The sequence below is a fragment of the Nerophis lumbriciformis genome, linkage group LG13 (assembly GCF_033978685.3).
Source record: "Nerophis lumbriciformis linkage group LG13, RoL_Nlum_v2.1, whole genome shotgun sequence".
Lineage (NCBI taxonomy): Eukaryota > Metazoa > Chordata > Actinopteri > Syngnathiformes > Syngnathidae > Nerophis > Nerophis lumbriciformis.
The window spans coordinates 38,870,239-38,885,559 of record NC_084560.2 but is presented as its reverse complement, the minus strand read 5'-3'; the positions used below and the strand labels follow the sequence as shown (position 1 = coordinate 38,885,559).

Sequence of the window (15,321 nt, the reverse complement as noted above, 5' to 3'; positions counted from 1 at the left end):
TAAAATCATCACATCCAACATGTTAACAGTCTTAAATGTGTCAAGTGTGAAAAGAAGTGATGCACTAAAGAAAGATATCATTATCAGGTTCTATTGACTTTACCTGCTGTTTCCCCGCATGGCGTCATTCCCGGCCCGCCTCCCTCATGCCTGCGCCCTTAAACGGGGGCCGGCTGAGTCCCAGGCCTCCCAGACAACTGCAAACAATTAGAGAAATTAGTGGCTCCAGCATCACCATCAGGAGGCCTGCTTGTTTATAATTTAATCGGGCCGCATGTCAAAACAGTCAGGGCTTGAGAGAAACAAGATGCGGCGGCGAGATGAAATCCAAATTGCCAGTCGGCTCCAAATATTAAGGGCGCTCGCTTAATGGCGTGCGGCCGCTTGGGCAGAGAGCCGCGTTCACAAGAGGACACAATCAATAAAACATTTATTTACTTTATTTTTTTTTAATCCAGCCCACATTTTGTAAGTTTGTGCTTTTTAGTTGATGGCCTCACAACCCCCAAGCCCCCCCCCCCCCTCATTTCACTTAGCAGTGCTCTGGGAATTTCAAAAGCTTGGATCTGCGCCGCCTTTCAAATTCATTATAAAAGCTTTTTGCTAACTAAATGGGGGGAGGGGTTTTAAAAAAATGCCACATTCATCTCTTGCCCTCCCTCCCTCCCTCCCAGCCCCTACATCCTCCTGACAATATATAAATAAACTAGAGTGACCTGATTGAGATGTAAAAGGCAGGGAGTTGGCGCTGGGACCCATACGTTGCTTCCCGGCATTAGCAGACACGGCGTAAGAACTGTGTTAGCAGGATGACACTGCAATGAAAACAACAGTTCCCTCATAACCGGAGCACAATAAAACAGCAAAGGTGCTAACAGGTTTTGTACACCTTCACTTACTGCTTATGTTTGAATTTTGACATGAAAATTAAATAATTACCCACTGAGGGGATAACTATTCCTTATTATGCCAAAATGATCAATTTAAGTCATAATCGGTTTTGTAGTATTTTCATAATATTGTTCGCTAACTAAGGGCAATGATCTCGTTTGTGAAGGTGCTCATTCACATTGAAGCCGATAATATGATACATTGGACATGGGTATATTTTACAGTAGTCAGTGCCAGACCTGGGCGATATGGCCTGAAAATAAAACATAACAGTTTTTCTCGAAAAATATGATTAAAATCAAATCAAACTTTATATATATACCACTTTTCATACTCAGGCACATGGGAAACAAAGTTGCACACACAGACAGACAGACAGACAGACAGACAGACAGACAGACAGCACTATGGACAATATAAAAAAAAAACATGGTAAGGCACTGAGGATTTGAGGAAAATCCTTTGAGGCGTCTAAACTGGAGTATGACTAAAATTAACGCCATCTAAAAATAGTATAAACATATGATATAATTTACGATTTTTTCCAATTTTTCTTATTACTTTTTAAAGAAACCAATGAATACAAATGACAGAGGTAATACAAAACAAGTTTTTCTATTTTTGATCAAAACTAGTAGTCTAAAATGATACTCAATTGTATTCTTAGCAGAATTCAATTTTGTCATTTTTAGACCAGATATAAATTGTACTTTTTATGCAATAATTTTCAAAGAACTGAGTTAAGAGGCAATACTTCTGCTTGAACAAAAATACGTCTGTAAACAAAAATGTAGCATTGTACATTGCTTGCAAGCAAATGATAATCTCAAACATTGAAATTAATAAAGTGCAAACTTAAAATTTCTGCCTGTATAAAAACTGACTCTGTTGACGGCCGAGATACAAGACACGTTCGACCAAATCCTGTCTACTGGTCATGCTCGTATGGATTAATTCCACAGTCCAGTTTGTTTTAGTACAGTCCCTTGATTTTTTTCTTTTGTATGATCTATTTTAATCCAGTTTGTTGCTCTCTTGCTCAATACCGCTGGTAACAGCAGAGCGGTAACAGCCAATTAGCAGTGCATATTCAGAGCGCATGTAACAGCCAATCAGCAGTGCATATTCAGAGCGCATGTAGTCAGTGCTCCTGCGGTGGAGTGAGCAGAAAGGTGTTTAGCAACAGCGGACTCTCCCCAAATGATAATAAACACCTCCCACTCAACTACTAGTAACATCACTATGAGCCTGTTGACCTTCTAGAAACATAAGCGGCAGCTCAGCTCGCTCGCAGTCCTTGAGATGAAGGCTAATTAGCTTTTAGCGTAATGTTAGCTCATTTTGCGGTGTGTGTGCGTGCGTGTGTGTGTGTTACAGACAGCAAAGCCCTGTCTGTCTGAGAGAAAGACAAGCATTATTGACCTACAGTTAACAACTAAGTTATTTCACTTTACCTTTTTCTGTGTTGATTGAGCTGCGTTGAAGCAGCAAAAAACGACATTATGTTAAATGAAGAGTTTCCTGAAGCTGTCTCTGATAGTTGATATAATAATGTAACTGCAACATACAGCCTACATGAACTCCATGGTGTTCAGGGATGAATAGTCTCTCCTATTTCTATTGTACTATTTTTTCAGCTATAGTTACATTAATCATTAGTAATGTAGCAGCCTAGTTTTGAATGGCAGGGTCCCTGCTATCACATGTTGATAAAAATATAACATTTCATAATAAAAATCAACTACAGGCTTCCCAAATACTGTAATAAATTAAGCATGATGAGTTGAACATATGTCAGCAGGTGGCCCCACTTTTAACTCTTTTTTTCAAACGCTTATGCAAACACTTACTTACAGTAAGTCATTAATTTGACTTAGTAAGTCATTATTTTGACTAAGTAAATTACTAAGTCAAAATATTGACTTACTAAGTTATAATAATGACATATGTATTTCAGGTAACTAAGACTGTTTTGTCTTTACGGAAAACATTTTGAGATATATATCGTATATCGCCATTCAGCAAATGGAGCGGAAAACAACCAAAAATTGTAGGCTTCTTCACGCGACGAAGCCGGCCTACTTCACCGCAGTCTGTAGTCTATTGCCACCCAGGCTGTGGTGGCAGCGACGAGGTGGAGACGTGATGGCGACAGGCCGAGTTACACCGATCCTTACACCCACCCACCCCCATACCAGGTCTGTCCGCCAGAGAGACACCACCTTAACTAACACATTTTCTGGGGGAAAAACTGCAGTCTCTTTCATTCCAAAAATGTCAGCTCAATTTTATACTTAGCAAACTCATCTCACGGGCTGGATAAAACCTACTCACATGTATGTTTGACACCCCTGGCTTGGACACTATGACGTAATTGTGGAAAATGCAGCAGCTCATCTACTGTATGTTTTTAAGAGCAGTTGAAGTGCGACCCCAATGAAATAAACTAGCGTCATAAAGGTACATTAAGGGATTGTTGTGTTGCGATAAGACTAAACAGAACCGTTTGGATGGAGGTGGACTGGTGATGGTCTCGGCGGAGCGTCATTGAAGCTGGTGGGAATCACAACAAGGCTGTAATTGCCGATAAGATGATGCACGGTGAAAGTGATCCAGAGCCAGGGATCATGATAGCGCACACACACACACACACACACACACACACACACACACACACACACACACACACACATAAACACACACTCAATGTGCGCTTGAGTGACAGACAAACCCAGAGAGCAGACCACAAGGCCTGGCAGACATGCAGGATCCCAGTCAAAGAGCATTATTTCCAGTGCATGACTGCATGCAGCGTGGCACCAAACGGCTCTCATTACAGCAGCTCGCTAATGTGGCTTTAGCTGCGTTGGCCAGTCACACAACACACACACATGGACACGAGACACAACGGGCCCTGACCACCAGCCGCCATGCCGCGCAATCAGCCGGCTGCTATCAGCTTTCTAATTGGATCAGTGGCACGAATGTGATTACAGCAGGCGTATTTATTTACATAATAATTATTACTGCCGTCCCCAGAGGAGCCGGGGAGAACATCAGGGCCCGAGGAGAGATGGAGGGTGGGATAGGAGGGGAGGAGAGAGGAGGGGACGGACTCCAAACATTAGAGAGGATGAGGAGTCTTTCCTGTTGAGGGAGACAAATGGACAGAGGCAAACCGTGAAAGAAAGCATGCAAGAACGTCAAAAATCTACTTGTGGAGTGTTGCGTTCAATGGACTTTCTTTGTGAGCAACTGCAATGGTGGACAAAACTATTACATTTATTTTAAGTAATTTTGCAATACAGGTTTTTCGAGGTACGAGCTGCGTCACAGAAACTCATATCCTGAAGGACCACTGTACTAATGTAGCGTATATGTGCTTTGTATCAGGGGTTCCTAAACTTTTTGACCTCTGGGTCCAACTATTCCAGTACAGAGGGGCCCACCCAAATATTAACACTGAAGTGAAGTGAAGTGAATTATATTTATATAGCTATTTTCTCTAGTGACTCAAAGCGCTTTACATAGTGAAACCCAAAATCTAAGTTACATTTTTAAACCAGTGTGGGTGGCACTGGGAGCAGGTGGGTAAAGTGTCTTGCCCAAGGACACAACGGCAGTGACTAGGATGGCAGAAGCGGGGATCGACCCTGGAACCCTCAAGTTGCTGGCACGGCCACTCTACCAACCGAGCTATACCGCCCCAATTACTAATCATACTGTTGATTTTAATGGTATTCAATTATTATATCTAACCTACTTACAATTTGCAACATTGTCAAATAATATGAAACCATATGTTAATCACAAATATTATTATTTATTTAACACATAAACCTTAGTCTTAGGACAGACTGATAAGAAAGATAGGTATTAGCCAAAGTACTGTGTCAAAAGGGACTGACCAAAAATACACTTCCATACAATTATGTTGAAATACAAAAACAATTAACCATGATTATGTGTCTTGCTAAACTGTCAATAAAATTAAAGTGCAAATTAAAATACGGTTTCACCACGTTAGTCATAATTTTTGCATTTAAGAAACGTCTAAATTACTTTTTGTTTGATATTGTCATTACTGCCACAAGTGGTGGAAAGGTGTATTACAACTGAGTACCACGGCAGCCTACACCGACCACAGCTGGGAAACAGATATTTTTTGGCGGCCCTCTGTGGTTAAGAAACAGTGCTTCTCACCACGAGGGACTAAATTCTGAAGTCTGCTATTTTATTCTCATTGGTGACAAAGCAGAAAAGGGCTGGGAATAAGTTTGTCATTAATTAATTTCATTGAAATTTGACAAACTATTGTATTTTATTATAACAATAATAATAATAATAATAATAATAATACTAATGGATTAGATTTATATACCGTTTTACTAAACACTCAAAGCACTTTTACAATGAGAACTGAGAAATCATTCAGTCACTCCATATTCACACCTTGGTGGTGGTAATAATAATAATAATAATAATAATAATAATAATAATAATAATAATAATACATTTTATTTATAAGGCGCCTTTCTGGGCACTCAAGGACACCGTACAAAATCGCAACATGATTGGTAATTGGTAAGCTACATTTGTAGCCACAGCTGACTTGGGGCAGACTGACTAGCTTCCAATTTGGACTAACGGCCTCTCTGACCACCACCAAACATTTTGTTTGAATTCATACTGGGAGCAAAGCGGGTAAAGTGTCTTGCCCAAGGACACAACCACAGTGACTTGGATGGTGGAAGCTGGATTTGATTCAAGTTTTTCTGGACGACAGCTCTACCATTTGAGCCGCACTACCCCCTATCCACTAATCCTCACGGTATTACGTGACATAGTGCATCCCTTTCAGGCACAAAACCGGATGCGTACTTTTGTTTCTAAATAAGAGACGTTCCGCTTTTCTAGGGACGGTTGGAAACCCTATCTGGGCACAACTAACCGTGTTAGCATGCAGTTACCAGGTTGGAGATTAGCATGCTAATGCTATTGCACAGGCAGTGTCTGGAGTTGCAGTTGCCTCACATTAGCATGTGGTGTACATATTGACATACACAGATGCACACGTTAATTCACATTAGTGGCAGCCTGCAATCCCAGTGGATATCTCATCCTAACTGCTGACAAGATCAGCGTTTGAGCAGAACTCTGATAAATGTTACTCCCTTGAGAACCCAAACTCTCCACAAATACGTCCTTTTATTTCAATAGCAGAGACAGCGGGAGTCAGGGCGCCCCTGGGGACTCGCTAGCGTTTATGTTTGTCAAGTCAAAGCCTGACTTTAATGGTGCTCAATCACAGGCGTTGCTAAAATAGGTCATTATAAATCGGCTCTGGCCCTCTAGAATCACGCCGAGCCCTCGGGGCATTGGACAACGGCGCTTTAGTTAATAAGCAGCCATTAATCAGCTCCATTACGGAAGCCTGCTCGCTTGATAAATAAGTCCATTTACTCACCTCGTATAAACTACATTTGATGTCCGGCAGGGTGGGACAGGAAGCAAACTGGCTAAGCAAAGACTCCCCGAGGAGTGCTCGTAAATATACAACAAAAATAATTAATGCCTACTGACGATTAAAGATCAGAATCGGACACCTCGTTTACAGTAAAGCGACTCCTAAAGTAAATATTAACTGGAAGTTGTTTTGGCTGCGTTCCAACACTGATGGTCACTGACAACACAAAGCCTCTTCTGAGGGCAAACAGCGCCCACTATTGGGGGGTTTAATCAAATATCTGCTCTCTAATAGCCCACCAGACCACACGCAGTGGCTTTTTATTGATTGGCACATTTCAGTTATTGTAATTAACTAACCACTAACGCCTCAAAACCGCATCGTCCAAATCACTTTTTGACTTGAGCCTCAGAGTGATTATCTTCGCAACACGCAAGCGTTTCCTGTCAACTCTCAGGACTCATTACCGCCACAAATCTTAATCGCTCGCGTCCTTCCCATCATGGTGGGGCTCCTCCAGCCAACTACGTGTCTGCCGGCACTCACAGACAGACGCAGGGTTCTTGATAAGACCTCTAATGTGATTAATTATGAACCAATATGTTGTCTGCGCACGGCACGGCAGGGAATTTGAGGCTCCCTAAGACCGGCATCTGGTCCTCTCCTGATATCGAGGGAATAGACAGACAGATGTGAAGGGTACAATCTGAGAGGGAAAAGTCAAGAAATGTAGGAAGTGACAGTCGGCTCATTTGAATGGGTCCTCCTTGGATGGAGTGTTTCAAATATGAATGCGTTCATGCATCACTTGCCTTTTATGAGGTCTTTACTGCTGAACCTGGTGTTCTGGAGTATAAGGCTACGCTCACAAAGCAGGGTCAGGTGTCCAATTAAGATTTTTTTGTCAAATCAGATCTTTTTAGTGGGCATTCACATTTAAAAAAAAAAAAGCGATTTCTAACGTGAATGCAATCTGACCCGCATATGCACTGCAGATTTTACGATGGTAAAAATAGTTTTAGTTCTAGTTGGTCTGAGTACTTGGCACAGTTGTGGCAATTTCAAGGATTTTGTGCAATCAAAGTCAACTATTTCTGAACCAAATTATTGCGTGTAGAAGATGAAGAAGGACAAGTGTTTTGACTGGGGTGATTTGCTTTGATGTCTGCGGGTGAGCAGTCGGAGACAGGAGTGGTGGAACTTTCACGTGAGTTCCTAAAACATTTTATTCTTACCTGTTTTCTGCTCCGTTGTCACTTATTTATTTCATAACAGCCTACTTTGGCGAATAATTATGACGCTTATCGCTTTTTGAGGACGTTTGGTTCAAATAAATGCGACCGGAGCATTTATATTAGATTTATTTCCACATAGGCCTTGTTCACACTGCAGATTAATTCAGATTTTTTTGCTTCTATGCGATCTGTATCAGATTTTTTATTGTTAGTCTGAACAGTGCAATTCCGAATTTTTCATGTCCGACCCAGGCCTCTTTCATATGTAAAAATAAATTGTATATATAGGCGATGCGTCCTGAATGTAAACGCTCCCGTGCTCCGGTTACATTCATCCGACCAGAACAAGTGATAAATGCCATAATTATTTGCCAAAATAGACAGTTACAAAACAAATAGTTGACAATGGAGCAGAAAACAGGTGAAATTAATATGTATAAGGAACTCATACACTTTATATTGGATGGATAACTTTTTCCATCCAATCTTCAAGCAGACATCGATGCATAAAGTCACATAAAACTGCCAGAGCAAAAATACTTGTCCTCTTCCGTCTTAATCTACTACACGCAATAAGTTTAATTCAGTTAAGAAAATGTTGACTTTGATTACACAAAATCCTTGAAATTGCCACAAATGTGCCCGAACTGAGATGACTACAGCTGAAGCCATTTTTACTTCCGCAAACACTGCAATGTGTGCAACGTCATGACATCATGTTGGCATGCGGGTCAGATCGCATTCATATAAGAAATCTCTTTTTTTTTTTAAGTGAACGGACACTAAAAAGATTGGATTTGACAAAAAAAAAATCCCAATTGGAATTTAATATTTGTCGATTCGACTTCAAGGTTGATAGTCCAATCAGACTGCTAGTTAGTTAGTTGTGTGCAATAATTTATGAAGTTTTTTTTTAAAGCGGGATAAGGACCAACTAAATATATTTTTGTGGTGTTCCGGATCATTTCTACTGTTACCTTACGTTTAAGTTACAAGCTTCAACTTCTGTGTGCATGCTGGCGTCGGAACCTTCACTCACATAGACAAAGAGAGAAGAAGACTGACAAGAGGGTTTACTCTGGTTTTTTTTTCATTACGTCATAGATAGCTCACAAGCTAATGGGCACATTTTGAATAAACTTTCCGGAAATGCCAGAAATTGAATAAGTGATGAGGTGGCCTTCCGCCCAAAATGCAGCTGAGATAGGCTCCAGCACCCCCCGCGACCCCGAAAGGGACAAGCGGTAGAAAATGGATGGATGGACGGATGGATTACATTTCGAGGGTGATCCGGATCATCGTCTGGATTCAGGGTTTTTTAAAAAGATTATTTATTAGTGGGTAGGAATGAGTACTGGTCACATTTGAACCAATACAGTACCAAATCATGGTACCTGGGAATCAATACCCGTACTCAACAGTACCAATTTTTTCGGTACGTAGGTTTTTAAAACAAAATCTAAATTTCTAATGCAACGTTAAAAGATGTGTTGATTATGGTAGCTGCTGCCCATTTGTTATATCTTGTTTTATTATCATCATACTATAATTTGCAGGCTTGACATTAAATTGCAATTACAGTTGCAAGTCCATGACGTTAAATGGCAGTAGTGTGTAGGTTTATTTTTGCGACCTATAAAGTGTTAATACTGTAAGCACCAGCTGTTCGATTGTAACGTGCATCTTGGTAGTACTTTTCATAAACAAATTTGGAGGTGTTGAAATCGCCAAGTTAAATCGCTAATGCTAATCAGTAGCATGGCAACAGCAAAGCCTATGTATTTTAGCATCAAGTTAGCACATGTTTTGGAAAAGGGAACCTTACTTTACGCTGTAGCGTTTTTTTAGTCAATTACTTTGTTGGCAGTGAAAATTGCAACATTACCTCGAGGTACTTTGGTCGAGTCCGCGCTCAGTGCTGCTGGAGTGATCGCCAAGTGACAAAGTCTGCAAGCACGCGCAACCCATGTAACGTAATATGACACCGTTGGATTTTCCGTGAAGCGGTGCCTGGTAGGACTGGCGGGGTTCGGTCAGTGCCAAACAGATACCAGATTCGGTAGCCATCCCTACTAATGGGAGATGGAACATGGTGGAGGTCTGCACAGTCTGAGAGCTTTTCTAGTTCTTACTTCGATGCAACGAGCTGTCAAAGTTGATTCTATGGCCGTCATCACAAATATGGTAGCAGTTTTTCCCAAAAAATGTCTGCTTTGTCCGACCTTACTGGGTATTTGTTGTGGGGTATTATAAGAAAAGGCGCATCGCGTCGATTATAAAAATGTTTTATTGTTTTTTTTAAAGTCTGGGTAGTTTTACATATCTGTACAAAATTAAAATCGCCAGTGGTTTTCAATGTTGTGAAACAGTGCGTCCTCTCTATATTTAAGTGTAAATTATGTGTTGCAAAACTTGATATTAAATTTGAGAATTCTTTGTAAGTGACTAATTTGTCCCCGCGACGCCACTCTGGTCTCGTCCTCGTTAGCCCGAAGCGGTTCACGCCGGGACAGAGGCACTGCGCGCGTACGCCGTACCCTGAAAGCGAATTAAGGCAAGAAATGGAATTCAGCCACCGTCCACTTTATGGCTTACACCTGTGGTTTTGCAGCTGTGACAAAAATGTCCACTGTGGGAAAAGGCATCATCCCAAGAAATGTTAGCAGTGCGGCAAACGGGCTCAAGTCATTTTTATTTTATATTTTTACCCATCATATCCACCCCTGGTTCCAACTTTAAAGCTGTGTGCATCTTTGTTTTGTCAACACAATTGCTCCTGACGTTGTCCTTTCTTTTTCTTTGCCCCGCTCAAAGTGAGCAACTTGTGCGGCCTCACTGTGTCCTGTTGGTGACCTCTGCTTTGTTAAAATTCAATTCAACCTGTCGGGATGAATTAAATATACAGTCACAGGGCTTTTTTCTTTTCATTATTTCAACCACTTAAGAGTAGGCAATGTAGCAGAAAGTCCACTACTTTCCCTATGCTTTATGTTAATTTTATTGCGGTTATGCAGCAATGTACATAAATAAAAATGGTCGAATTAGTTCACCTGGTCACGTCACATGTTTGCAGGGCCACTTGTTGCTAGGCAGAATTGTGGAACCAGATGCCCAATTAAGAAGAAAACGGCCTTCAACACCAAAGAAAATACAACATTTACACAAAATTCTGCACTTGAATCACTGTTCAGTAGGGGTGTAACGGTACGTGTAATTGTGTTGAACTGTTTCGGTACGGGGGTTCCGGTTTGGTTCGGAGGTGTACCGAACGAGTTTCCACACGGACATATTAAGTAGCGTAACGCACGTTGTGTAAACAATGCACACCGAGGCACAACACACGGCATGCTAGCAGCTAACGGGCTACGATAGACTGACCATACGTCCTCTTTTCACCGGACATGTCCTCTTTTGCGGAGCTGTCAGGGCGGAGTTTCTTAAATGCCTCAAATGTCCGGCATTTTGAGTTAGGTTTGCGTGTATTTTCAATGTACGTTCAGGGTTAAGAAGGGGTTAAAAACAAAACAAATTGTGCGCGCAGCAGCATTGGTGAGGGAGGGGCAGAGAGAGAGAGAGAGAGAGAGAGAGAGAGAGAGAGAGAGAGTTATGATAAACGCGCATGCGTCGCCAGGCTCTGCTTTTTATCCATAGATTTATCACATTTAATTTTTTATTATCTATAGCAGGGGTGTCAAAAGTGTGCCCCGGAGGCCATTTGCGGCCCACAGCTAATGTTTTAAAGGCCCACGGCACATTCAAAAAATACTATTAAAATAAACAAAAACATAACAAAAGTGAAATAAAAAAGCTTAAAGTTTAAATGTAATTTAGAAAAAGTTGAAATGTTGACTAATAAAACAAAGCTGTTTTTTTTTTCTTCTTTCAAACTGTCATTGCTCAAAACATAATATTGAATCAAAATCAATGTTGTTATGAATTATTGACCTATCCAAGGTTCCGATTACTTCACATCAAATATTGCACTAAGAAAAATATTTTTGGTGGAAGATTTTGCAAATTTGGTAAATAAATAACCCAAAAATGTATATTTTGTTGTTTTCTTACTGTACCGAAAATGAACCGAATCGTGATCTCTAAACCAAGGTACGTACCGAACCGAAATGTTTGTGTACTGTTACACCCCTACTGTTCAGTATTAAAGGGGAACATTATCACCAGACCTATGTAAGCGTCAATATATACCTTGATGTTGCAGAAAAAGACCATATATTTTTTTAACCGATTTCCGAACTCTAAATGGGTGAATTTTGGTGAATTAAACGCCTTTCTATTATTCGCTCTCGGAGCGGGAAGCAATCCGCCATTTTCTCAAACACATTACAAACACCGAGTCAAATCAGCTGTTATTTTCCGTTTTTTCAACTGTTTTCCGTACCTTGGAGACATCATGCCTCGTCGGTGTGTTGTCGGAGGGTGTAACAACACGAACAGGGACGGATTCAAGTTGCACCAGTGGCCCAAAGATGCGAAAGTGGCAAGAAATTGGACGTTTGTTCCGCACACTTTACCGACGAAAGCTATGCTACGACAGAGATGGCAAGAATGTGTGGATATCCTGCGACACTCAAAGCAGATGCATTTCCAACGATAAAGTCAAAGAAATTTGTGAGCGGATGAGGGTATCTCTACAGAATATATTAATTGATGAAAACTGGGCTGTCTGCACTCTCAAAGTGCATGTTGTTGCCAAATGTATTTCATATGCTGTAAAGAACACAAACATAGGACCCAGATTTCCCTCGCCCGGACGCGGGTCACCGGGGCCCCCCTCTGGAGCCAGGCCCGGAGGTGGGGCACGATGGCGAGCGCCTGGTGGCCGGGCCTGTCCCCATGGGGCCCGGCCGGGCACAGCCCGAAGAGGCAACGTGGGTCCCCCCTCCAATGGGCTCACCACCCATAGCAGGGGCCATAGAGGTCGGGTGCAGTGTGAGCTGGGCGGCAGCCGAGGGCAGGGCACTTGGCGGTCCGATCCTCGGCTACATAAGCTGGCTCTTGGGACGTGGAACGTCACTTCGCTGGGGGGGAAGGAGCCTGAGCTAGTGCGTGAGGTGGAGAAGTTCCGGCTAGATATAGTCGGACTCACTTCGACGCACAGCAAGGGCTCTGGAACCACTTCTCTTGATAGGGGCTGGACTCTCTTCCACTCTGGCGTTGCCGGCAGTGAGAGGAGACGGGCTGGGGTGGCAATTCTTGTTGCCCCTCGGCTCAAAGCCTGCACGTTGGAGTTCAACCCGGTGGACGAGAGGGTAGCTTCCCTCCGCCTTCGGGTGGGGGGACGGGTCCTGACTGTTGTTTGCGTTTACGCGCCAAACGGCAGCTCAGAGTACCCACCCTTTTTGGATTCACTCGAGGGAGTACTGGAGAGTGCTCCCCCGGGTGATTCCCTCGTTCTACTGGGGGACTTCAACGCTCATGTTGGCAGCGACAGTGAAACCTGGAGAGGTGTGATTGGGAAGAATGGCCGCCCGGATCTGAACCCGAGTGGTGTTCTGTTATTGGACTTTTGTGCTCGTCACAGATTGTCGATAACAAACACCATGTTCAAACATAAGGGTGTCCATATGTGCACTTGGCACCAGGACACCCTAGGCCGCAGTTCCATGATCGACTTTGTAGTTGTGTCATCGGATTTGCGGTCTCATGTTTTGGACACTCGGGTGAAGAGAGGGGCGGAGCTTTCTACCGATCACCACCTGGTGGTGAGTTGGCTGCGATGGTGGGGGAGGATGCCGGACAGACCTGGCAGGCCCAAACGCATTGTGAGGGTTTGCTGGGAACGCCTGGCAGAGTCTCCTGTCAGAGAGAGTTTCAATTCCCACCTCCGGAAGAACTTTGAACATGTCACGAGGGAGGTGCTGGACATTGAGTCCGAGTGGACGATGTTCCGTACCTCTGTTGTCGAGGCGGCCGATTGGAGCTGTAGTTGGTGCCTGTCGTGGCGGTAATCCTAGAACCCCTTGGTGGACGCCGGCGGTGAGGGATGCCGTCAGGCTGAAGAAGGAGTCCTATCGGGTTCTTTTGGCTCATGGGACTCCTGAGGCAGCAGACAGGTACCGACAGGCCAAGCGGTGTGCGGCTTCAGCGGTCGCGGAGGCAAAAACTCGGACATGGGAGGAGTTCGGGGAGGCCATGGAAAAAGACTTCCGGACGGCTTCGAAGCAATTCTGGACCACCATCCGCCGCCTCAGGAAGGGGAAGCAGTGCAGTGTCAACACCGTGTATGGTGGGGATGGTGCTCTGCTGACCTCGACTGCGGATGTTGTGGATCGGTGGAGGGAATACTTCGAAGACCTCCTCAATCCTACCAGCACGTCTTCCTATGAGGAAGCAGGGCCTGGGGAATCTGTGGTGGGCTCTCCTATTTCTGGGGCTGAGGTTGCCGAGGTAGTTAAAAAGCTCCTCGGTGGCAAGGCCCCGGGGGTGGATGAGATCCGCCCGGAGTTCCTTAAGGCTCTGGATGTTGTGGGGCTGTCTTGGTTGACAAGACTCTGCAACATCGCGTGGACATCGGGGGCGGTACCTCTGGATTGGCAGACCGGGGTGGTGGTTCCTCTCTTTAAGAAGGGGAACCGGAGGGTGTGTTCCAACTATCGTGGGATCACACTCCTCAGCCTTCCCGGTAAGGTCTATTCAGGTGTACTGGAGAGGAGGCTACGCCGGATAGTCGAACCTCGGATTCAGGAGGAACAGTGTGGTTTTCGTCCTGGTCGTGGAACTGTGGACCAGCTCTATACTCTCGGCAGGGTCCTTGAGGGTGCATGGGAGTTTGCCCAACCAGTCTACATGTGCTTTGTGGACTTGGAGAAGGCATTCGACCGTGTACCCCGGGAAGTCCTGTGGGGAGTGCTCAGAGAGTATGGGGTAACGGACTGTCTTATTGTGGCAGTTCGCTCCCTGTATAATCAGTGCCAGAGCTTGGTCCGCATTGCCGGCAGTAAGTCGGACACGTTTCCAGTGAGGGTTGGACTCCGCCAAGGCTGCCCTTTGTCACCGATTCTGTTCATAACCTTTATGGACAGAATTTCTAGGCGCAGTCAGGGCGTTGAGGGGATCTGGTTTGGTGGCTGCAGGATTAGGTCTCTGCTATTTGCAGATGATGTGGTCCTGATGGCTTCCTCTGGCCAAGATCTTCAGCTCTCGCTGGATCGGTTCGCAGCCGAGTGTGAAGCGACTGGGATGGGAATCAGCACCTCCAAGTCCGAGTCCATGGTTCTCTCCCGGAAAAGGGTGGAGTGCCATCTCCGGGTTGGGGAGGAGATCTTGCCCCAAGTGGAGGAGTTCAAGTACCTCGGAGTCTTGTTCACGAGTGGGGGAAGAGTGGATCGTGAGATCGACAGGCGGATCGGTGCGGCGTCTTCAGTAATGCGGACGCTGTATCGATCCGTTGTGGTGAAGAAGGAGCTGAGCCGGAAGGCAAAGCTCTCGATTTACCGGTCGATCTACGTTCCCATCCTCACCTATGGTCATGAGCTTTGGGTCATGACCGAAAGGACAAGATCACGGGTACAAGCGGCCGAAATGAGTTTCCTCCGCCGAGTGGCGGGGCTCTCCCTTAGAGATAGGGTGAGAAGCTCTGTCATTCGGGGGGAGCTCAAAGTAAAGTCGCTGCTCCTCCACATCGAGAGGAGCCAGATGAGGTGGTTCGGGCACCTGTTCAGGATGCCACCCGAACGCCTCCCTAGGAAGGTGTTTCGGGCACGTCCGACC

The 15,321-nt window shown here is 44.3% G+C and overlaps 1 long non-coding RNA gene across 4 annotated transcripts in view; it reads right to left on the bottom strand.

Moving 5' to 3' along the window:
- The window catches only part of LOC133613348 (uncharacterized), a 150,498-nt gene that overhangs the window by 63,191 nt on the left and 71,986 nt on the right, over window positions 1-15,321 (bottom strand). Inside the window, exon 4 of one of the 4 annotated variants that reach the window (XR_012050785.1) lies at window positions 99-197. The exons of 1 other annotated variant lie outside the window; for it this stretch is intronic. This is a non-coding gene — a long non-coding RNA (uncharacterized lncRNA). Of the gene's footprint in view, window positions 1-98; window positions 198-3,897; window positions 4,039-15,321 lie in introns of those variants that run through there. 2 more of the 4 variants (XR_012050786.1, XR_012050784.1) reach the window with 2 other exon arrangements.